The sequence below is a fragment of the Rhineura floridana genome, chromosome 1 (assembly GCF_030035675.1).
Source record: "Rhineura floridana isolate rRhiFlo1 chromosome 1, rRhiFlo1.hap2, whole genome shotgun sequence".
Classification (NCBI taxonomy): domain Eukaryota; kingdom Metazoa; phylum Chordata; class Lepidosauria; order Squamata; family Rhineuridae; genus Rhineura; species Rhineura floridana.
Genome location: NC_084480.1, coordinates 45,726,462 through 45,751,511, shown reverse-complemented (window position 1 = coordinate 45,751,511; position 25,050 = coordinate 45,726,462). Strand labels below are relative to the sequence as shown.

At 40.5% G+C, this 25,050-nt stretch overlaps 1 protein-coding gene across 13 annotated transcripts in view; it reads right to left on the bottom strand.

Annotated features, from left to right (window-relative positions):
- The window catches only part of LHFPL2 (LHFPL tetraspan subfamily member 2), a 145,877-nt gene that overhangs the window by 42,240 nt on the left and 78,587 nt on the right, over window positions 1–25,050 (bottom strand). Inside the window, exons 1-2 of one of the 13 annotated variants that reach the window (XM_061620070.1) lie at window positions 9,470–9,616; window positions 8,282–8,484 (exon numbers count right to left, since the gene is read on the bottom strand). The exons of 11 other annotated variants lie outside the window; for them this stretch is intronic. The gene's annotated coding sequence lies outside the window, so the exon portion shown is untranslated. Of the gene's footprint in view, window positions 1–6,908; window positions 6,932–8,281; window positions 8,485–9,469; window positions 9,617–25,050 lie in introns of those variants that run through there. One more of the 13 variants, XM_061620012.1, reaches the window with a different exon arrangement.

The window sequence follows — 25,050 nt, the reverse complement described above, 5'->3', positions numbered from 1 at the left end:
ACCTGCTTTCTGAATCCTAGAGAGCTACTCCCTGTCAATGTAGACAATACTGAACCAATGGTCTACATGAACCAATGGTCTGACTCTGTATAAGGCAGCTTCCAATGTTCTTAAGGCCATAGGCTGTGATTCATACCTGACATTCTGTCCTTTAGTGGTAAAGAGGTCAGACTTGTAATGTTTTTCAACATAATCAAAGTTTCAATTTCCTGGACTATGAATTTGTTCCAATTACTCTTTGTTATAACATTTCAAATTCTTTAGACCCACAGCCATAGCATTGTGTTTTGAAAACTTACTGAAGACCGAAAACGTATTAAATCCTCAATACAGGAAAAAGAATGCAGACAGCATAGTATTTCTAGATATCTCAAAAGAAAGGTGCAAGTCACCTGTGGTGGTGGTGGTGGGAAACATGTGTTACTCAGAACAACCTTGGCCACGTATACTGCGGGTAAGGTAACTGCTCAAGAATTTATCAGCTGAGAGGGAAATTAGGAATTTCTCCTCTTTCACACCAGATGAAATCATCCCAGATGAAATCATCCAAGGTTCAAGATTCCCAGATGAAACCCCATTTCTTTTTTGTGTACAATACATCATCTCTTCAGACAGATCCAAATGCCCATTCTCCTGTAACTAGGACAATCTTGGAATACTCTAAATCAGGACTTTGAAAACTGAATTCTAAAAGGGGAAAAATGGTATGGGCTGAGGAAAAGTCTATAGGCATATGAAGAGTAAGCTTTACAATTAGCACTTTATACACAGGCCAGATTTTAGATAGAGATAAATGCAGTTTGGCTTCCTGTGTGTCAGAAGGCCCATGCTGAATGGAAGACTGTGGCCTGTAGTGCTATTTCTAAGCTCAGCTGGTGCACCAGTTGGGAGGACAAGACACTTGGCTACCACAATTTCTGCACCAGAGATTTCTAGATTAGATTACTCCAGCATTCACTATGTGGGGCTGCCCTTGAAGACAGTCTGGAAATTTCAACTAGTCTGACTGTTGCTGGGTATGTTGGTATGAACATAATGTAGCCACTTAGATAATAGTTGATACAGAAAGACAGCCAGAAATTTTATTGCAAATAAATAAAAATATTATGCCTACTTAGTTTAATTGCTTACTAGTTTATTTCCTGGCCTGATCCAGGCTGCTCATTTTTACCTTTGAAAGCTCTAAGTAGTATGGTTCCTAAGTACATCAGGAGGTGCCTCAACTTATGCCAGCTTCTTAAGTTTTATGATACACTAATGATGTTTTCCCACCAGGTACTGTTTTTCAGAAACATCTTAATTAGTTTGTCATAAATTAGGAATAGGCTAGCCTCTTATTTCTGGAATTCCTCCCCCCCAGGGCTGTCTACATTGCTTGTATCTTTTCAGAATGATGTATTTTATATTTCATTTTTCTGTGCCTTGAGGAACAAGTAAAAGTAAAATAACCCCTGGTCTATAATCCGGTTGGAGGGAAAAAAACCAAATAAACAATATAAAAACCTATTTATTTATTTAATTATTATTAAATGTATTAATCAAATTTATATCCCGTCCTTACTACCAAAGGAGCCTAGGGTAGCAAACACATGTGATAAAAACAATGCCATTAAAAATAAAATACATATTTAAAACAATTAAAAGCATCTAGAAACATTTAGAAACAATTAAATACTCATCTAGCCTTAACTATAATTAAATCAAATGAATAAAGACATTGAAGAAAAAAGTATAAAAAATAACATAATTTAATAATTGTTTGAGTGATATCCAACTCAAGGCACTCATACTCATTGATTTCAAAGGATCTACTCTGAGTATAACACTGAATATTACCCTATATATATACTAAATCAATATATTAATATGCAATAAATATTTTAAAATATATTTTATTGATTTTTGTTCCAAAGGTAACAAAATAGCTATGCAAATAAAACTCAATTCTGTCCCCTTTCTCCAATTCCCCCCTTCTACCCCTAACCATTATGTCCCCCAGCTTTATCCTCCCTCTCTCTTCCCCCCCCCAAAAAAACAATTCAGAACACCAGTGCGAGAAAGTCCTTCGGTATTAACAGCTCATCCAAGAGTCCCTCTCCACAATTGCCTATTGGTCACAGGAGTTGCACAGTTTGCTGTAGAGAATTCACATAAGTAATAAAACAGTACCATACTTCAATAAAATCATCTTCCCTCTGCATCCCATTCAAAGCTCAGACTTGCTTTGTTAGCTTTTCCATTAATGCTACTGTCTATACTCATTGCCTCCAAGTGTGTAAACTGAGACTGACCAACTGTTTCCAATTGTGGGCAATCACTTGCCTCGCTGCCACTCAAAGAAAAGTTACAACTTTTTTGTGTAACAGATGTTTTGTTCATCCAAAAATAAAGTTAGCAATGGTGTAACAAATCTTTTTGTTCATCCAAAAATAAAGTTAGATATGGTGTACGCTGTACTGTTTGACATGTTATCAACGTTAGTTCACAGAAAACATCCCTCCAGAACTCTTATCACACACACACCACATGTGGTACCAAGTGCCCAGCTGACCACATCCTCTCCAACACATAGCGGAGGATTGAGGGCATATCCTGTGGCAGCATGTAGGTGTTAAATACCACCGATGAAGTATTTTGAATGAGTTTTCCCTAATTTGTGCTGAAATTGACCATAGGGGTTTTCTGGCCCACATGCTATTCCAATCAGCATCTTCAATATCAATGCCAACATGAGCTTCCCAAAGCTGTTTAAGTGATTTTATGAGATACAGTATACCTATCTCAAATACCCTTTTGGATGTTGTGTCAATGCCAATGTTAGGTTTTTTAAAGGTTTAAAAGTCTGGGTTGCATGCGCCAGAACTTTTGTATCTGTTATAAAGTGTAAAATTTGGAGTATCTGAAGCCAATCTCAGTTTTCTGTGCCCAATTTGCAGCCAACTGGAATCTGATTCTCATACAAATCCTTCAAATGAAATAACCCAGCATCTATCCATTTGCTAAAGTTCTGGGATCAAGTACTACTAAAGAAACTTTAGTAGATATTAGTGGAGATATGGGAGGAGCTAATAACTTAATTCACAAAGTCCAAACCGAGAAACCAGCCTTTGCAAAGGGATATGCGATTTCCTGTAAAGATGCTATACTATATAAAAGAAAGGGTAAGGCCTACAATTTGCTGGTGACCAGTTTATGATATTTCAGGTGTATCCAAGACCATTGATGATTGCCCTGGATGACCTGAGTTGTGGTGTAAGTGAGCTGCTTTATAGTATCATAATAGGTTTGGCATACCCAGACCTCCCAGATTGGAATGTTTATAAAGCACCATACATCTAACCCTTGGACATTTGTCTAAATGTACAAAAGAAAGCAACACAGCCTGTCATTTCAATACTTTCTGCATTGGAATTTGAACTGGTAAAAACTGAAAAAAGAATAGAAGCTTTGGCAACAGGGACCTTTTAACCACTGACTCTCAAGCCATGATAGCTTCAATTTTGTCCAAAACTTAAGATCGCTTTTAATTTAATAAAATAAGAGAATGCTTCCTTTAACTGGGCTACTTTACAATCATTCTCAAAGCTTAAATAAAATACACCTAGTGCCATCAGAGCATCCTAGCATAAATTCATAGGGCATTGCCAAAGGTCACAAGATTAGCTAATTAACATCTTACTAAGAGAGAGCTATTGTGATCCAATTTTGGTATGTCTGAAAGTGACTTCTTCTCTAGCTAGTCAGTCAGGCCTTCTTTTATAAGAGTAACATCAAAGGGTCAATTGTATAGCTGCCCCATGTTTCATTAAAACTTTAAAACAATAATTGCTTTCAGGTACTACAAAAAAGTCACAATCAGGGCCGGTTCTAAAGGGCCCCTCTGCTCCCCTTCCGCAATCCGCAGCAGGAGCCACAGATTGCAGGACAGGAGGAGCTTCTGAGCTGCCAGCCATCCCCCCGCTTCACCTACCTTTCTCTCTGCTGTTTTTTGCAGTGCGTGCAGGGTTGCCATCAATCAAGATGGTGGCTGAGGTTTCCGTAAGGGGCTGAAGCCTCTCCCGCCATCTTGGTTGATGGCACGCACACACACGCATTGGTGCCATCAACCAAGATGGCAACAGAGGCTTCAGCCCCTTACGGAAACCTCGGCCGCCATCTTGATTGATGGCAACCCTGCACGCGCAGTGCACGCAGCCGCAAAGAACAGCAGAGAAAGGTAGGTGAAGTGGGGGGATGGTGGGCAGCTCGGAAGCTCCTGGTGCAGATCACGGAAGGGGAGGGGCCTGGGGCAGGCTGGTGCCCAAGGGCCCCGGCATGCCTGGAGCCAGCCCTGGTTACAATGCAAGGGTAGAGATAAGGGAGGAATTTGGTTAAGTTAGAATTTTAATATGGATGTTCCCAATTTGCACTTTTCAAAATATTATGAGAACCAAAACACAGCTATCCTTCAAAGTTTGCACTTTGAATTTTGTGATGCAGTTCTCCAGCCAAAGAATGTGTACAAAGATGTGTATAATGGGGGAAGTGTGTACAAAAATGCATATATTAGTGAAAATAACATATAAAATGTCCTAGGGAAAATTGCTTGCAAAAATATGTATATTGGGAGAAATCAGTACTAAAATATTGACAATTTTCATGAGGACTTTAAAAAAATTCACAAGCCGATGCAGAATTGTGAAGAACTGGACTTAAGAGTGAAAAAAAATGAGAAACAGAAAGAAATGAAATTGATTTGTCACTCTCTATATAAGACTTTGACTAGAAATTATCTTGCCTTTGCTACTCTAAAATCTGAATTTTTTTTGCCAGTCTGAGCGCAGAACCCAGGAATTACAAAATAATAGTAACAGTAGTAATAGTAACAGTAGCAATTGTTGTTGTTGTTGCTGTTGGTCTTACCCTTTATATACTCAGTCGATTGCTGCATTCTGCAGGTGAGGGCCTCCTACAAATATCTTATCAGAAGGTCGGTTATGCACAACATAGGAAACAGACCTTTAGTGTAGTAGCACCTACCCTTTGGAATTCCTTCCCCTTAAATATTAGACAGGCGTCATCTCTATCTTTTCCACCTAATGAAGACCTTCCTCCAACAAGCCTTTTGAGTAGAGACCTTATCTCGGTCTGCATCTGTGCTGGAATTGCTTTTTAATTTTTTTTTTTTAAAAAAGGTTTAAAGATGTTTTATTTTAAAGATTTTTTTAAAGATGTTTGGTTTTTGAGATGTTTCAAGATGTTTGTAGTGTTTTGTTTGTCTCCTGTTTGCCGTCCTGGGCTCCTTCTGGGAAGAAGAGTGGGATAGAAATTTAATTAAAAATAATATTTTACTATAGTTACTAATTGTTTAGATTTCAATCCTATATCCTCTTATCTGGCAGTAAGTCCCACTAAATTTAGTGGGGCTTACTTCTGAGAAGGCATGAACAGGATTGTGCTGTTAGTTGAAGAAAAGCAATTTCCTTCTGAGGCTTCATTATAGTGCTCCATTAATTAACATATGGGTAAATCTTAGGGCCATAAATTCATTACATCACTACTTTCCTACACATACTACATCCATATGAGGGGGGACATGACAGTGTATGGATTTCATCACATATGATGCTGCACATGTCTCCATTTTGCTGCTTGTAGCTGTGAACAATTGTTCACAACTTTATAACAAAACAGATGCATATGGATTGGAATGAGAGAATGAAGCAAACTGAACAAAATGAAACAATTTAACTTCTATGTTCTCCAGAGGAATAACAGAACCGTAACCATTATCAGAAACTCTAAGCTAGAACATGATCCTGCCTCCATAAGAAAATCCAGATTTTCAGTCAAAACAAGAGGCTGAATGGGGGAAGAGGGTGACATTGTGGGTAATTCAAACATCATTTACCTTATTACTTCATTACTGACCACATTACGACTTGCAGCATTGAAAAGTCCTTGGTTTAAGGTGATACAGAAGTTCTTTCTGCAGAATTTGATTTGTGATGAGAATTTAATTCACACATGCCATACTGCAGTCAACAAACATTGAACATTCATGAGTGAACTGGCCTTTGATATACATATCCAACCAGAATTAATCAGCAGTACCAATATCTGGCAGGATGTTTATACATCTTTGGTTTTTCTAAACTCCTTTGTCTGCTGGCTCACACTGAAGAAGAAGCAGGTACAATGGTATTAAACACCTCCCCGCTCATGCTGTCAGTGTCCTAATTGAGACCCAGTGTAGTATACTTGGTAAGTAGACTTAGAGAGACCCAAATTTCCACTTAGCCATGAAGATCACTGAGTGACCATTGACCAGTCACTATCCTTCAGTCTAATCTACACCGCAGGGTTGGTGAAAAGATGGATGGGTGGTGCAGGAAGAACCAGGGACACCACCTTGAGCTGTGTGGAAAAAAGGCTGGATAAAAATGAAACAAATTATGTGTGTGGCATTTTAATTTTTCCGTATGAACCATACAAAAACTGGTTGGTTCAGAAGTGCTGAATTGGCTAATGAACTTTTAGCAGCCCAAGCTAGTTGCAGCTGGATTTGACACAGCTGGACAATTAGATACCCTTATCACACATTACAATCTACATGTTTCTTTCCCTCCCCACCATACAAGTGCTTTTTGTATAGGAAATGTATACATTTTGAAGTGCCCTAAGTAAAGACCTGACATCCTGACTAGAACTTGTATGGATACAATAGTTCTTTGTTGAATGTAAACCATTCACCAATGCAGCATTTTAGGTCAATTACAAGAAAAATGTTGTGTCAGTATTTTGTGGACAGATCATGAGATGTGAAGTACAGGAAACGAAACTTGCTTAACTACCATTTGTGACAGACATCATCTCAGTTCAGAACAATGTGTGAGAAAACAGTATGCAGAATAAATCTTGTGACTTACTGATTTATAGCTGATAGGCTTTACATGGTATACTTTTTTTTTAGTTGGTAGCCACCTGACTCTTCAGGTTTTCAAACCTTGTTCACATGCTGCATTTTATGTGTACCTGGAAGCACCTATAAATGTGGGAATATCATAGGATATCTTGTGTAAATATCGTGATATGTATCTTTTCTGCAGCCCATGAAGGGCTGTTTGAACTAAAAGACCCCTATCTTATTCCTCAGCTGTCTCCTGTTTTTGCTTCTACTTCAGCCAATTTTGCAACTTTCCCCCTGCTGTTTCTTCCTTTTTTGCTCCTTTAATTCTTGTGCTTCCTCCTCCTCTCAGCTTTGGCTCAGTCATAGTCTCCACTATCTCAGTTCCTGCACACGAGTCTCCGTGTGACTTTGGCTCAAGATTAGCTCTCCCACAGATTTTGTTCAACACAAGTTTGTGTTCTCTTCCTTTTCTCTTGCCTCATCTTCAGCTAAACAAAGTTTACTTTTCTTCTCTAGTAAGTTCTTACGCTTCTTGTCTCACAGCTTATGTTTGGGAGTATTCTTGGACCCAGCATTGTTCCAGGATAATAAAAGTGGTGATGGTGACCAGAACTGCTTTTGCACACCTTACACTGGTGTCCAAGTTCGCCCTCTCTTAGAAAAGACAGTGCTTGCCACAGTTACACGTGCCTTGGTAATATTCAGATTAGACTGCTATAATGTATTATCTGATTTTGACCCTTAAAATCTTAAGCAGTTTGGTACCAGGTATCTAAGGGTACACCTTCACCCATATGACCCTACCTATATGCTTTGATGGTCAAGGGAGGCCTTACTCCAATGCCACATTGTCACCTGTGGTGTGCTGGATGGCACGAGACAGGGCTTTTTGGTGGTGTCAATCAGGTGACAGAATTCTCAGCCCAGGAGATTCAGCTGAACTCCTTCTGCTTTTCTCTCTGGCAACAGGACAGGTCAAAACAGAGCTTTTATATGAAAATTTGCTCAGGACACACCAAGAAGTAATTCCAGTAGCAGCAAGTGGGGTGGGGTGGGTGGAGCTCCATTGTCTCCTGGCTTCCTAACACTGTAGGTCACTGCTGCTAACCGAGGGAGTGCTGGCAAGTGGCAACCCATGCGGGGGAGGGGGGAGCACTGGTGACAGTAGGTGGGGTTGCCGAGGTAAGCCAGCAAGGACAGAGTCCCTAGTTTAAACATATTGTTACAAGTTATTTTGGGGACAGAGATTGCCCCCTAATGTTCTCTCTGTTTTTAAAATGTTCATACTTCTGCAAACCTCAGGATTCATCCAACTATGCAGGTACCTCCTTGTTGTTCAATAATCCTATTTTGGCTACATTTACTCATTTCTTTCCTCAGTTCTTAAATTACCTTCTTCAGTTTTTTTCTTCAACAGCTCTGCATTCTCTCTCTCTCTCTCTCGTCTCTGCAGTCCTGACTGAGGTTATTTCATGAATGTTTCAAGTGTTCTTTCAAAGGGTCCCTTGATCCCATTGTTCTATTTATTTTTCTTTAAACTCTTGACTCCTTTAGTTCTTTTTGTTCCTTTTAAGTTTGATATTGTCCTTCCAATTCTAAAAAAAAATTATTTAGGTACCACAGTGTTGTCAGCCTATTATCTTTTTCCATTCTTCCCTTCCCACCTAAAATTTAAACATCTGTTCTTTCCCAATGCCTTTTTTCATTTGGCTAAATCATTATTTTTATCCATTCCAACCATGATGTTCTTTTAGCTGTATCTTGCAGTCATTGCTCAGTTCTCCTTTTTTAAATCTACTTCAGTTTTTAATACTGCTGACCACTTTCTTCTTTTTGCCTCTTTGAACTCTCTAGGTTTTCATAGGAAAGCTATTTCATGACTTCGATCCAATCTCTCTTTTTTCCATGTGTCTCATCATTCCTTTTTTCTTTCCCTTCTCTTGTGGTTCCCCCAGGGTTCTGTTCTCACTCCTTTCCTTTTTTCTATTCATCTTTCCTTCCTTGCAACTATTCATGTAGATAGTTATCATTTTTACACTAATGATCTTCAGTTTTATTTTTTCTCTCCTGATCTTTCTTCAGTGTTCAAATCTGTTGCAATTCTTATTTCTTCTGCTTCTCAGTTTGAAATTTTTCCTCTACTTTCCATTCTTTATTGGGTTCCCCTTTCCGTATCACATTTATCTCAAACTTCTGCTCCTTGCATTCAAATGTTTACATTATCTCCCCCTGCCTTCTCTCTCATCTTCTGTTCCCATCTCTGACCATTACCGTACTCTGTTCTGTTCCTGTGGAATACCTTGCCTCCTGACAAGCAAGCAGCTGAAGGCTCACCTTTTCTCAGATTTTTCTCTCCCTCAGCATCTTGTCTATCCCTCTACCTTTCTGTGTCACATTCTCCCTTCCTTGTTTCTGTCCCTTTTAGTTTGTAAACAACAGGCAGGGTCTTTTTAAAAATGCATGTAACTAAGCTGTATAAATATTAAGATTGGACATCTGGACAGGTCACAGAAGAGGTCTAATGGAACCAGAGATGTTGCTAAAGATTGCCTTAATGACCCTAGCAAAGTTGGCACGTACCTTCATACCTTCCTTCATTAGGGGAATGACAGGTGATGTGCTTCCACGGAAACCAAATGGCTAGATAATTGCTCTTGATTCTGGACCATTTTAGAAAGTTCTGACTTGGAAAAGGCAATTAGATAGGAAACAGACCTTCCCCCTTCCAAGCTAAGGATAAGGTAATCCAGATGCCTGTGAACAGAGACTGCAGTTTTTAGTCAGGCACAAAGGAAGAGATGGAGAGCCGAGTTCAGGCTCTGTAAGCATATTAGGGTGTTAGATCTCTAGAATGTGGGTACAGTGGATTTTGGCTGTCTGTTGGAATGTTTAAATTGTGCCTATGCTCAACTTGTATATTTGTCAACAAACACAAATATTACAAACACCAATAAGAAATTATTGTTCTTATTTTAATTTATTACCCACTCTTCACCTTGAGGCCCCAGGGCATGCTACAATTTAAAATACAACCTTAAAAACAATTTAAAATAACTTACAATCAATAGTGATTTCCTTCCAAAAGGAACCAAAGCCAGGTTAAGTGCTCCACCTGGAATCTCTAACCACTCAGAAGTGGGACATGTACTTCAATATTTATTATTTATTATTATTTATTTATTTAAGCCATTGCTATACTGCTTAATATATATATAAATCTCTAACCGGTGTACAGAAGATAAAACAGCAAATATTATAAAAATCTACAATAAAACCATGATACAAATGCATACATAATACAAATTAACAAATAAATATTAAAACAATTGCCTTGCACTTCTCCACTCAACATCTCTCAACCTCCTGGCTCCCACCCAGGACTCCACCCATTCCCCCTGGCTCTCACCCAGGGTCCAACACACAGAAATCGCCCCCAAAGTCTCACAAGCTTCCCAGGAGATCCCAAAAATGGCAAACAGAAGGATGCGGGGGCAGCTGGAGGCCTGGGCTGCCCCTGCACTGGAAGGCACCACCAACAAGGACATCGTTCTTGCTAAGGCAGCATAGGTAGAAGTGCGGGGTGCAGAAGGTGAGCTCCAGGTGTCAGCGCGAGATAAAGCTGGAGTGGCCCATGTTGAAATCCACCAAGTCCTGTGACATCACTGATATTTCAACAGCTCACCTAGTTTTTGTAACCTCAAGCAAGGATCCCTTGGGCAGCTCCATTCATAGCCAAGGATAACTACTGCACAAAAGCAGACCTGAGAAGTTTCTTCTACTGTTGTTGTTGGCCAGTGTATATCTAGCAAACAGGACACTGTTCCCAAAATTTGTCTGGGTTTGTCAGCAAAAGGGAGGAAGGAAGGAAGGAAGGAAGGAAGGAAGGAAGGAAGGAAGGAAGGAAGGAAGGAAGGAAGGAAGGAAGGAAGGAAGGAAGGAAGGAAGGAAGGAAGGAAGGAAGGAAGGGAGGGAGGGAGGGAGGGAGGGAGGGAGGGAGGGAGGGAGGGAGCCCCAGCTGACAAAGCATCAAGGCGAGTTAAGCAGCAGAGCGAGTTCGGCAGCAGGGCAAGGAGGCCAGGGCCCCCCACTCTGCCCGTCTGTTCCCTGACCTCAACTAAACCGCAGTCTCCAACCCACTGACGTAATAAACCTTAAACAAAACTATGCAGATAAGAAGCCAGCAGCTTTCCAGTGTTTTGCACTGCCTGCAGCATGTACGACTATCTGCCTGGTGGACAGAAGTCGTGGGTGTGCTCTCGGTGCAATGAGCTCCTGGCTCTCCGGGAACAACTTCATTTCCTTGAGGCCAAGGTGGCAGACCTGGAAAAGCTGAGAGAGGCAGAGAGGTGTGTGGAGGAGGCCTTCAGGGACGTTATAGCTGTGTCCCACTCCAACTATGATAGCTCTCCTGCTATCATGGACAACGATGGTCTCGGGGAAGGAGAGCATCCAGCTGAGGAAGAGGGAAATGATCCCTTAGAAGGGACCCATTCCTTGGGGGATGAGCAGCTATCCTCTCGTGCCGAGAATATATCTCCAGGGGGTGGAGGGATCCTTGTAGTGGGTGATTCGATCATTAGGAACATAGACAGTGGGGTGTGTGATGGGCGTGTAGACCGCAAGGTGTTTTGCCTGCCTGGTGCGAAGGTTGCGGATATCGCCCGTCGTTTAGATAGTTTGGTAGACAGTGCTGGGAAGGAGTCAGTGGTCGTGGTGCACGTTGGCACCAACGACATGGGGAAATGCAGCCGTGAGGTCCTGGAAGCAAAATTTAGGTTGCTAGGTAGGATGCTGAAATCCAGGACCTCCAAGGTGGCTTTCTCTGAAATGCTACCAGTTCCACGCGCAGGACCAGCCAGACAGGCCCAGCTTCGCAGTCTCAATGCGTGGATGAGATGATGGTGTCGGGTGGAAGGGTTCGGATTTGTTAGGCACTGGGGAACATTTTGGGACAAGCCGGGCCTGTACAAAAGGGACGGGCTCCACTTGAACCAGAATGGAACCAGACTGCTGGCACTTAAAATTAAAAAGGTAGCAGAGCAGCTTTTAAACTGACTGAGGGGGGAAACCCGACAGGAGCTGAGAAAGGTCCGGTTCGGAATAAACCTCCCCCCTGGGATAAAAACCAAAGAAATGATGAAATTTTAAAAGGGGTAGGCCTAGAAGTAGGCATTGTGAGAGCAGGGGCACAGGATATAAATTCAGAAGAGCAAAATTACCACAGGCCTAACCACAAGTGCCAAAGACACTTGAAGAGAGACACTGCTTACAAGTGCCTGTACGCTAATGCTAGGAGCCTCCGAACCAAGATGGGAGTGCTTGGTCTTAGAGGAGAGCATTGATATAGTGAGCATAACGGAGACCTGGTGGAATGGAGAAAACCAGTGGGATATGGTTATCCCTGGATATAAACTATATCGGAAGGACAGGGAAGGACGTATTGGTGGCGGAGTCGCTCTATACGTGAAAGAAGGCATTGAATCCAGCAAGCTCGAAACCCCAAAAGAGGCAGACTCCTCCACAGAATCGTTGTGGGTGGTGATACTGTGCCCCAGGAGGGACTTAATACTGGGAACGATCTATCGTCCCCCTGATCAAAATGCTCAGGGAGACCTTGAGATGAGATATGAAATTGAGGAAGCATCCAAACTAGGAAATGTGGTAGTAATGGGTGACTTCAACTACCCGGACATAGACTGGCTGCATATGTGTTCCAGTCATGACAAAGAAGCAAAGTTTCTAGATATTCTAAATGACTATTCCCTAGACCAGTTGGTCATGGAACCGACCAGAGGGACGGCAACCCTGGACTTAATCCTCAGTGGGGACCGGGACCTGGTGCGAGATGTAAGTGTTGTTGAACCGATTGGGAGCAGTGACCACAGTGCTATTAAATTAAACATACATGTAACTGGCCAATTGCCAAGAAAATCCAACACTGTCACATTTGACTTCAAAAGAGGAAACTTCACAAAAATGAGGGGATTGGTAAAAAGAAAGCTGAAAAACAAAGTCCAGAGGGTCACAGCACTCGAAAATGCTTGGAAGTTGTTTAAAAACACTATATTAGAAGCTCAACTGGAGTGCATACCGCAGATCAGAAAAGGTACCGCCAGGGCCAAGAAGATGCCAGCATGGTTAACGAGCAAAGTCAAGGAAGCTCTTAGAGGCAAAAAGTCCTCCTTCAGAAAATGGAAGTCTTGTCCGAATGAAGAAAATAAAAAAGAACACAAACTCTGGCAAAAGAAATGCAAGAAGACAATAAGGGATGCTAAAAAAGAATTTGAGGAGCACATTGCTAAGAACATAAAAACCAACAACAAAAAATTCTATAAATACATTCAAAGCAGGAGACCATCTAGGGAGACAATTGGACCCTTGGATGATAAGGGAGTCAAAGGTGTACTAAAGAACGATAAGGAGATTGCAGAGAAGCTAAATGAATTATTTGCATCTGTCTTCACAGTGGAAGATATAGGGCAGATCCCTGAACCTGAACTAACATTTGCACGAAGGGATTCTGAGGAACTGAGACAAATAGTGGTAACGAGAGAGGAAGTTCTAAGCTTAATGGACAATATAAAAACTGACAAATCACCGGGCCCGGATGGCATCCACCCGAGAGTTCTCAAAGAACTCAAAGGTGAAATTGCTGATCTGCTAACTAAAATATGTAACTTGTCCCTTGGGTCCTCCTCCGTGCCTGAGGACTGGAAAGTGGCAAATGTAACGCCAATCTTCAAAAAGGGATCCAGAGGGGATCCCGGAAATTACAGGCCAGTTAGCTTAACTTCTGTCCCTGGAAAACTGGTAGAAAGTATGATTAAAGCTAGATTAACTAAGCACATAGAAGAACAAGCCTTGCTGAAGCAGAGCCAGCATGGCTTCTGCAAGGGAAAGTCCTGTCTCAGTAACCTATTAGAATTCTTTGAGAGTGTCAACAAGCATATAGATAGAGGTGATCCAGTGGACATAGTGTACTTAGACTTTCAAAAAGCGTTTGACAAGGTACCTCACCAAAGGCTTCCGAGGAAGCTTAGCAGTCATGGAATAAGAGGAGAGGTCCTCTTGTGGATAAGGAATTGGTTAAGAAGCAGAAAGCAGAGAGTAGGAATAAATGGACAGTTCTCCCAATGGAGGGCTGTAGAAAGTGGAGTCCCTCAAGGATCGGTATTGGGACCTGTACTTTTCAACTTGTTCATTAATGACCTAGAATTAGGAGTGAGCAGTGAAGTGGCCAAGTTTGCTGATGACACTAAATTGTTCAGGGTTGTTAAAACAAAAAGGGATTGCGAAGAGCTCCAAAAAGACCTCTCCAAACTGAGTGAATGGGCGGAAAATTGGCAAATGCAATTCAATATAAACAAGTGTAAAATTATGCATATTGGAGCAAAAAATCTTAATTTCACATATACGCTCATGGGGTCTGAACTGGCGGTGACCGACCAGGAGAGAGACCTCGGGGTTGTAGTGGACAGCACGATGAAAATGTCGACCCAGTGTGCGGCAGCTGTGAAAAAGGCAAATTCCATGCTAGCAATAATTAGGAAAGGTATTGAAAATAAAACAGCCGATATCATCATGCCGTTGTATAAATCTATGGTGCGGCCACATTTGGAATACTGTGTACAGTTCTGGTCGCCTCATCTCAAAAAGGATATTATAGAGTTGGAAAAGGTTCAGAAGAGGGCAACCAGAATGATCAAGGGGATGGAGAGACTCCCTTACGAGGAAAGGTTGCAGCATTTGGGGCTTTTTAGTTTAGAGAAAAGGCGGGTCAGAGGAGACATGATAGAAGTGTATAAAATTATGCATGGCATTGAGAAAGTGGATAGAGAAAAGTTCTTCTCCCTCTCTCACAATACTAGAACTCGTGGACATTCAAAGAAGCTGAATGTTGGAAGATTCAGGACAGACAAAAGGAAGTACTTCTTTACTCAGCGCATAGTTAAACTATGGAATTTGCTCCCACAAGATGCAGTAATGGCCACCAGCTTGGATGGCTTTAAAAGAAGATTAGACAAATTCATGGAGGACAGGGCTATCAATGGCTACTAGCCATGATGGCTGTGCTGTGCCACCCTAGTCAGAGGCAGCATGCTTCTGAAAACCAGTTGCTGGAAGCCTCAGGAGGGGAGAGTGTTCTTGCACTCGGGTCCTGCTTGCGGGCTTCCCCCAGGCACCTGGTTGGCCACTGTGAGAACAGGATGCTGGACTAGATGGGCCACTGGCCTGATCCAGCAGGCTCTTCTTATGTTCTTATATTCTTAAGGAAGATCTCCACATTAAATGCACAGATTGATATTTAAGCTTGAAATACAAATCTGGTCTTAATTTCAAATCGGTGTGGTCTTGAGAGTGTCATAGGATGCCAGGATAGAAACAATATACAGAAAGTAATTAAAGCTTAAATGGGTTTGCAAAAAACAAAACAAAAAATGAATAAGACACACAGCTGCATGGATGGTAGAGTAGCAGTGAATGTTGGTGACAAACACTTGATACAAAGTGGAAGAAATTACAAGGAATAAAAAAACAAGTCAGTGGTAAAGAGAGATTAAGGAGATATTGCCAAATATAAGTCTAGAATGTTAGTCAGAGTTATAATACAGTGCACAGGAAAATGCAGAACTGAACAAATATTCAAGTAACAAAGAGTAATTAAATGTAATTTAATGTAATTCTCTAAAGAGAATGGAAAGAGTAAAGTGAGAGAGTACACCTTGCAATCAGGAAACAAACAAATTGGCCATTGAGGAAAGTCAGCATTCCCATAACACTCCACCACATGAGGGCAGTATTACTTCAACAGACCTCTACCCATAAAGGAAGCCTAACAAACAGAGGGCAGGTGCAACACTGTCCTCAGATAATATTTTATGCAGAATATTAAAGATTTAATGCCTCAGTCTATTCACTACCACTCACTACCAACTCCCTGCCACGGGTGTTCAGAATTAATGGAATCCCAGTATCTATTACAATGTTTAAACTTCAAATTATTATTAGAAATGGATAAGAGGAAGGCATGAATATACTTGCACAAAGTCATTATTGAATTTAAAGGAAACTACAACTTCTCTATTAATACTAGAAAACTACGGGGTGAGCGGGAGGGAACAGCATAATAAGCTGCAATGAAGAAAATTCATAGTTTGCCTTGATAACTTTTTTTGAAAGGTAGGATTCAATGGCAAGAAATGTTGAAATTACAAGGCAATAACAACTTTTTCAAGATATTTAATTTAAGGAAGAGGAGTCACTAACACAAGCGCATTCCACTCAAAAGAGGCCAGATCTTTTCCTGTTACAATCAGATTAATGGATACAAGGTGCTGCAATGCTAAGGAAGCACATACTACCCATAGGACCACCCAGAGGGTTAATCAATAAAGCATGAGAAAATAAGTTTTATTTTTACGAAGCAGAAATGCAAGAGACGAAGATCCAACACAGTTAAGATAGAAATAAAGAAAATAAAAGGTGAAAGGAATGATGATGATTTGATGATGATGATGATACAAAAAGGTGTAAGTATTGTAAGATTTTGTTCAAAAGAGCAGAACACAAGCAAAAGCAAAAAAGGTCCAGTTTTGATAATCATCTAAACTATAGCTCAGGTGATCATAAACAAACTTCAGAGAGCTTTGGGTCTGTGTGCCCTCTTTCCCTCTCCTGCACACAAGACAAACCACAGGTCCACATTATGTAAGAACCCAGGGAACTATAATTTGTTCTAATCAAAATAACCACAATTCCGTGTTCCCAAGTTCACATGTAACACAATGTGGTTTGTTCTAACTCGAAGCATCCACTTTCCTCTCCTGCACACAAAGGAAGAGTGATGAGAGGATGTGTATAAGCCCAAGGCTAATTGTGGATTGTGGCTAACTACAATGGTGGTTCAGACAGGAAGCAAAATGAAGTACAGGATCTCTCTTAACTAGATAGTAGATGCAAGTTAAATGACTCCTACCAACCTCACAAGAACACTCAGAAGAATTAGCAGTTGTATATAGTAAATATTAACCAGCAGTCTGAGACTTTCAGGAATCTACATTCTGAGGTGTCCAATGGCAGAAGACATCAGTGATGTGTTGCAATTAACTGAGAAAGTACTAGTTCTACTTATAATTCACTTTTAAGGTTTTAAAATTCCAGTGGAGAGAAACATAGGAAGGGAGAATGAACTAAATGTAACAATAACAAGTATCACTGAAGAAATGGGGTAGGGATTCAAAAGAAAGTAAGATACTGGTAGGATATTGGAGAATTTCAATTAAAAGAGAAATGGGAATGGAAATTGACGATGTTAGCTTATTTGTCCATGTCCAGAACAGAAATCAATCCAGCAAATAGAATTGCTATTCACTGTTGTTGTTGCTTTCAGTCCTCAATATGCAATTGATTACATTTTTCCTATTTGCATTGCATTTACTTATTGAAATGAATGGGGTGACATAATGTAACCACAACATACTTACATAATTCCACCCCAGTGGACAGCAAGACAAATAACATAGTTTTTGGCAGAAGATGTTCTGCAGTGGAATGGAACAGTGCTGAATGCAACACATTCAGTGCAGAATGGAAAATGATGCCTTTTTACATCCCTAGATATGACACTTCAATCCTAAACATTTTATTTGGAAAAAGCTCTATATTTAAAAACAGAATGAGGACATAAAAAGCGAGTACAAAACTGCTCAGGTGGAATCAGTTAATATTTCAGAGATATCTCCATTGACTAACCTGAAGACCCAGAACCCTACTCCCAGCATCAAGCCCATAATAATAATCTATGAAGGCATATAGTGTAACCTCAATGGAACTGTTTATTTATGTAAAATAGCAGTCAATTTATTTTATAGTGCACTAGGTCTTCAGTTTAGAATTCATCTTTAAGGCTACAATCCACATGCACTTACCTGGAAGTATGCCCTATTAACTCAGTAAGATTTACTTCTTAATAGTCCACATATGCGGGATTGCACTGTAAGAACTTATTAACTTGGGTTAACAAGTTTGTATTACAGTAGGGCCCCACTCATACGGCGGGTTATGTTCCAGACCCCCACCTAAAAGCGAAACCTGCCGAAAAGCGGAACTCCTTCAATAAAATGGTGCCTGACGCCCGAGAAACACTGTAAAAGCGGAACAAGCGCCATATGAGTGGGGCCTTACTCTAATTGAAAGTCGCCGTATTAGCAGAATGCCGAAAAGCGGGACCTACTGTACATTTTTATTTTATGAATTATGGATTTTTGAAATAGTTAAAAATTCTATTTTTTTAAAAGGTCTGATTTAATGTACCCCACTCACAAACATACAGAAACACAAAGGCAGCTCTTTCTGACTTTTTAGAAATTAGCCCTTTTTCCTCTGTGCTTTGAGGACTGGGCCCTACATACACCAGGGAAAAGTCAAACACTAAATCAGATTTATAGATGTTATATTGCCCTTAACTCATAAGTTAACAACACAGTGGAAGAACCAAAGTCTTTTGCAAGTCACAAAAGGTCTGGAAATAATTAGTTAAAAAAGCTCTACCTTACTTGTTTCTCTCTGTAGACCTAAGTCAAAGTCACCCTCATCATGCAGCAACACTAGATGTTGTGTGTGCTATTCCCTATTGTAATTTTAAAAATTCACAATGAACTCATTTCGTGTTATAAATGGGTTGACTCTGAAAAGTATAATTTATTTTACAGATGTTTATATTTTATTGCACACCAATTTTAAATGGCATATAACGCTGCTACATATGCATTTAATTTAATCTTTCAGAATATAGTGCATGTTCACATGCAAGACTCACACAGAGGCAAGTTACAATGCAGCATATAATATATCAGAATCAGATGGGGGAGACATGATTTCACACTGGAGAGGAAGCAGTCTGAATCCAGAGTCTTGCATTGTTATAAAAACAAAATTAAATTAGACTGCCCAGAACTTAATTCACTATCTGATAGCTTCATGGTACATTTGTTTCAGTTACTAATATACAACACCATTTTTCAGGACAGCAGCCAATGAAAGTGGTTGTCGGCTCTGTCTTCTACCTCTCCTTAAAACCTTTGCTGTATTTTGCCCAGTAATCCCTATGTGCTGACTGTGTAGCAACCCACCCACACAAAGTTCTTGCAATCCACCACTGCAAATCAAAATATGAAATACTGACTTTTGCAAATTAATAACTGGTTGAATCAGCCCCACCCCTCCCAAACCACTGCTATGAGAATATATCTTTTTCCATTCATCTGCTGCTCCCACCACATCTCCTTAACAATTAACATTTTGAATCTGCGCTTTCTCCAAAGAGTTCAGAGCAGCATACATATGCTTTGCCCCCACCTCTACTGCTATCACAGCAACCCCGAGAGGTAGGCTAGTCTGAGGATGGACTAGCGTCATGGTAAGTAGGGATCTGAACTTGGATCTCCCCAGTCCAAATCCAACTGATTGGCCCAATTTATTAAGCTGAGATATGCACAGGCTTTCTGCTCACACACTCCATCCTCACACTGCCCCTTTCCTCCTCCTTTGACCATGACTGCATGTAATGCCAAGTCAAACAATGGCTTACTGGGACCATGCAAATATACTGGCTCGCTGACAGCAGATCATAGCCACTTTGCTCCTTCCTGGTCCTTTTAGCTCAGTGAACCACAATAGCTAAGCTAAGGTTTGGCTTAGCATGTTGTCGAAAGCCAGGATCATGGTTAAACTCTTTCTTCCATAACCATGATTTGTCACTGAGAACCAGCCTTTAAACATGTTTCTAGGTTCAGACAACACAGTAAACCAGCCCTTCCCAACCTTTGGGTCCCCAGATGTTGCTGGACTACCATTCCCATAATTCCTGACTACTGGTCATGCTGGCTGGGGCTGATGGGAGTTGTAGTCCAACAACATCTGGGGACCCAAAGGTTGGAAAGGCTGCACTAAGCCACACCTTGGCTTAGCTGCTGTGCTGTGCTGTGCTGAACGAAAAGGGAGAAGCGAAGTGGGTGCAAGCTCTTCTCTGGGATCCAGCACATTTGCACAGTCCCAGTAAACCATAGTTTGGCTTAGGGTCACATGCAAACAAGGCCTCTCTGTGACACAATTAAATACTTCCAGTGTTAATTAACAATTGTTTCCAGTTACTAAAATGGAAAACCATGGTTAATTAATCCAGAATGTCGACCATATAGTTTTTAAACATGGCGGTTTTGTCTAATAGCCATTGATAGTTCCATAGTTTCAAAAACCCACCTAAGCAAATGGCCATCACCTTGTGGTACTTATTTCCACAATAAACCAATGAAGAAGTTTTACACTTACTTGTCTAAGCTCCCCCAAGGAAGCCTGGAAACTGTAGTTTGATGAGGGCCCAAGGATCCCTTAGAGACAGTTCCTGGCCCCAATAAACTGAAATTATAAGCACTGTATGAAGTAAGCCTTGAGAGAATGCCTAGACCCTTCTGACTAAAGTTCTGCTCTCACAAAAGTTTACACAAATGAGAACAGATATTGTACACTTTTCTACCAAATATTTAAACATGACCTACTGCAAGCAAATGGGTACAAATTGGGGGTTTTTTGTCCTCAGATTTGTTAGTGGTGAGGTTAAATTGGACATGTTGAGTGCAGTTGTAGTATATTTTTTAACTAACAATTTCTTAATTTGTAGATGCTGATTTATGTTAAGCAGGAAGATAATCAGAAAGATGTTTCTATTAAGGATAGAACAACTTGTAGGGGAAAAAAAATATCAGACTTCAAAGCCACCATTAATCAAGTCTTCATTCCCATAAGGGTATTCTCATTGTTAAGTCTGAGTAATAATCTTTTCACAGTACTGATGGTCTTGAGGATTAGTACAAAGAGCAGATATATCAAATGTGTCTTGGAAGCAAAACAAACCCACTCTGTTACTAAGGTCTTTTCTCAGCTTGTCTGGTATTCAGGAAGTGAGACTCTGATTAGCAATTTTCTGAAAAAGTACTTAAGATGATGAGTAAGTCTTATTCTCTTTCTCCTTGATCAGTCTGGAAAAGAGCTTATCAGGATAAAACAAAAGCCTGTATGTTGATAAAAGCAACAAACAAACTAGTTAATGATTTAAGTTTAGATACCAGTCATGTTACTAAGAATGTATCTTCACTTAAGCAGGTTTAGTTCTCAGGCCTTCCCTCAAAGAATCCTGCTTGTGTAGTGTTATGAGGATACTGAAAATCTTCTGCTAGAGATCTTGAGTTTGTGTAGAGACTTAAAGTTTCAAGGATCTCCTAATTGGAAGCCCTGAAAGAAATGGAGGTTTGAAAACATGCTTGACGTATAATGTAAACATACCCTAAGAGTGGATCTTTCCACGCACTTTAAAAGGTACCCCTGTTGTACATACCAACAATCCAACCACATACTTCTCCAATCACTCTGCTTTACATCTCTAAAGGGATCTTGCAAGAGCACAAGAAATTTCAGCTATATAGTGCTTGCACTTACTATTTAACAGCATTCAATCCTACTGCAGGGATGCCTGCCATGCACTTAATTATCAGTCTGTTACGAATCATTCTGAACACTGCAATAAAAACAGTGCACTCAGAGCTTCTTCATCTTGAGACATTTGAATCATTTAACAACAATCTGGAAGAAGTTTGTCTTTCCTGGTATAGAATCCATATATGTAAGGGAAGAGATGTCATCATGTTCTGGTTTCTATTATGCTTGTAAAAAAAAATGTATATAGAATGACTTCAAGTAATGCCACGTCTCCACTTAATATCCAGCAAAGAAAAACAGTAAAAAGTCAAATACTTCAGATGTAAAACACAATGGTGCTCAGTAAATACATTGGCTTTCAGAAAAAAGCTATGAAATACATCTCTTCCCTAAATGGATGAAAAACTCCAGGTAAGGCTAATAACTATTATCAGCAATCCAGTTAACCTTAGATACATGGATTTAAGGGGATTTACTTCCTGATTCTAAGACTTGTAGAGCCAACAAATAAGTGCTTACAGTTGAGTGCATACCAACTGCTGTGCCACGGCCATGTAACAAAATATGTTATGTTGGTATTGCAGGGATCTTATACAAGCACTATAGACTGATACATCAGACAAGATAACTAAGGAGCTGTGTGTCAATCCCATTGGTGTATTCCTGTTTCAAGAGTTGTGGACTGCTGCCAGTACAGCTAAAATTCTCTGATGCATTCAGAGTAAGGCCCCAGGAAAAGCTCAGGTTATTTAAACATGGGGCGGTTTTGAGGGCAGTTTGTTGTTCTTCAGCTGGGGAGAAGATTGTCTCTTTGAGAGGGGCTCTTCTTTTTTGTCTCCGTTTTGGGAGGATACTGATTTGCCTGTTTTTTTGGGGGGGTCTGAGTTTTTCTTCTATGGATGGGTATTTTAAAATGCACACAATACTTCCTTAGATTTTGAAATGTGCCCCTGAATTTAATCAAAAAAAGGTTGAAAGGTTGGGGACCAGGGCTCCTAACTTAATGCACAGTACAATTCTATAAACATTTACTCAGAAATAAATTCCACAGAGTCCAATGGGAGTTAATCCCAAGTAAATGTGCATAGGATTGCAGCCTCAAAGTATAACACTGTCTAGAAGCATAAAAGTGCATTATTTCTTCACAAGTAAATCCAATTTGTAAGTGATTTTAAGTTCACAATATATATAATGGCTATTTCTCAAAATTGCTGTTCAGCCCCCACTCCTACCCAGAAATTGGTAGAGGGAGTGGGAGAACCAATTCCTAGAAATGGGAGGAAAGCAATGTTTCAGAGACTAGAGAAGTAGGTGTTTGTGTAGATTGATTTACTGACCAAACAGACTCTGGTTCTTTTTCAGGTGATATTACTTCAAATCAATAAATCAAATCATATTATATCAAATTATGATTTGCAAGTTACATGCTAATGCACTTTTGTGACACTGAGCAAATCTTTGTCCCAGTCATTGCTGGGCAATCTGTGAACCAATCCCAAAGGTATGCTTAAAGCCAGTGAGATTCGTGGTATTATACGCACATAATTTTGTGCTGGTTTGTATCCCAAGATTTTAACAGTCTCATGTTGAAGGTCTGCTACATATTCTTTAAGAGCAGAAAGACATGCATTTCTTTTTCACCCATAATGAACACACTGTAGAAGCATCTGCCAAGAAGCAGGATTCAATGAGAACGTTTGTTGTATAATTGTGGTGAAAAAGAAAAAAAGAGAGATGTAAGCACATCTAGTTCACTACACACTACACAGTCTGCAACACTTGGAGAGCAATCCTATGCATGTTTACCTTGACGTAAGTCCTACTGAGTTCAATTCATCTTACACTCAAGAAAGTGTGCATATGATTGTAGCTAAAAGTTTGGCATGCAAAGTATGAATATGGAAAGTGCTTGCTGACAAACATACACGTTACTAGTGGCCATTATGGGCATCTGATTGTCTTGTTATGTTAGCTTACAAAATGTTTTGCATCCATGTGTTGGGAAATTGGAGGTCTACATTTCTTTTATGAAGCTGGAGGGAATGTTAAGACAGTGGAAATGTTTAGCAAGACTTACTAATTCACATCCACATACTTTCAAACCTATCTTCACAACCATAATAGATAGAAATTTGCTCTTAAAAGGAAGAAGAAAAAAGGGGGGAATGAAAACCAAACGGCTGAATTCTGCACCCCATTCAGGGGGTCCCCTCCTCCCTACACTTGCATAGAATATACATCTCATGTAAAGAAAATAATAGCTGCAGTGAAGAGCAATTCAGAGTTTACCTATACATCCTGAGAAGAATCACACAGTACACCTTTCCTGGACCTATACCTCTTAAGAATGCAGGTAGCAAAAATCATGACTGAACATTATCCAATGTAAACAATTTTTGACCTTGGAAAGTTCACATGTGAAGAGAAAGGGTTCTAGTTATTAAAGCTTTATGAGTACCCTTGATCCTTTAATAGCCTGCCCTCTTTCTGAAAGCCAAAAGGCTCTTCTGTCTGCTTTTGTTTAAATGCCACGTTAAAGGATATGCCCAACATGAAAGCTTTATGTAAAGAGCAAGCAGAAGTAGCACAGCTCAAGAATTATGTAAACAGCAGGTATTCGAATCCCCACATAGCCATGAAGCTCACTGGGTGACCTTGGGCCAGTCACTGCCTCTCAGCCTCATGAAAACCCTATTCATAGGGTCGCCATAAGTCGGAATCAACTTGAAGGCAGTACACTTATATTTTTAAGTTCAGGAAGTAATGCAAATAAGGCTAAAGCAACTTGAAAAGACAATAAGAAAAAAACTGCTCTAGTTCCTTCAGTGGAGGAAGACTAACCTAATGCTGGCCTGTTTGTTTAACTAACGGCTCCTGGTTGAGAGAAGCAGGAGGCTCTGGAGGTGAGTTGTCTCCACACTGGGAGCCATCAGCACAGTTAGCCCCTCCTTGCAGGAAAGGCTAAATTAGGGAGAGAGGGGCTGCTACTGCCCTCTTGAGGCTCCACTCCACCATTCTAGTGCTCCTTCCAGTGAGGCAGATACTAGCTCCTGCGCAGCATCTTTCACTACCACTGCCACTGTTTCCTCCCATAAAGGAAAAAAAGCTAGCCCTTTTGAAGTGCTCAGCTTGGGCTTGCCCTGGCTTGGTTTGGCCTGGCTAGCTGCTGCTTGACACACAACAGCTGCCACTCCATACACTTGACTAAGGCACTGGCACTGTGCTCCTCAGTGGAAACAGCTGTGTTCATTGTCATTGCTGATTACCCCACCTTGTTCCATGCCCTGTGGTTCAGTTCTCTGGAAATCATGGATCCGGCCCCTTACACTTAATATCTCACTATATGCTAGTTTTCATATGTGGTGGGAAATTCAGTAACGTGATTCCCTACCTGCATTCTGAAGTATAGTTTTGAGAGAGCTGTTTCAGAGAGAGTTACAAGGTCCTTGCCTGAAAATCCTGGCTGTCCTTTAATTGCCTCCAAAAGCTGTGCCTCCCACCTGTGGCCAGTGGGACTCTTAATTTTTTGTCCCCAAAACAAGTAAGGGAGTGGGAATGACTGTAAAAAGATCTGATCCTATCTATGTGATGTATCCTAGATCCCACAGTTTACCACCTACCACTAAATAACAAGCCCATTCCTTTGCATACCATATTAATTGTCTGAA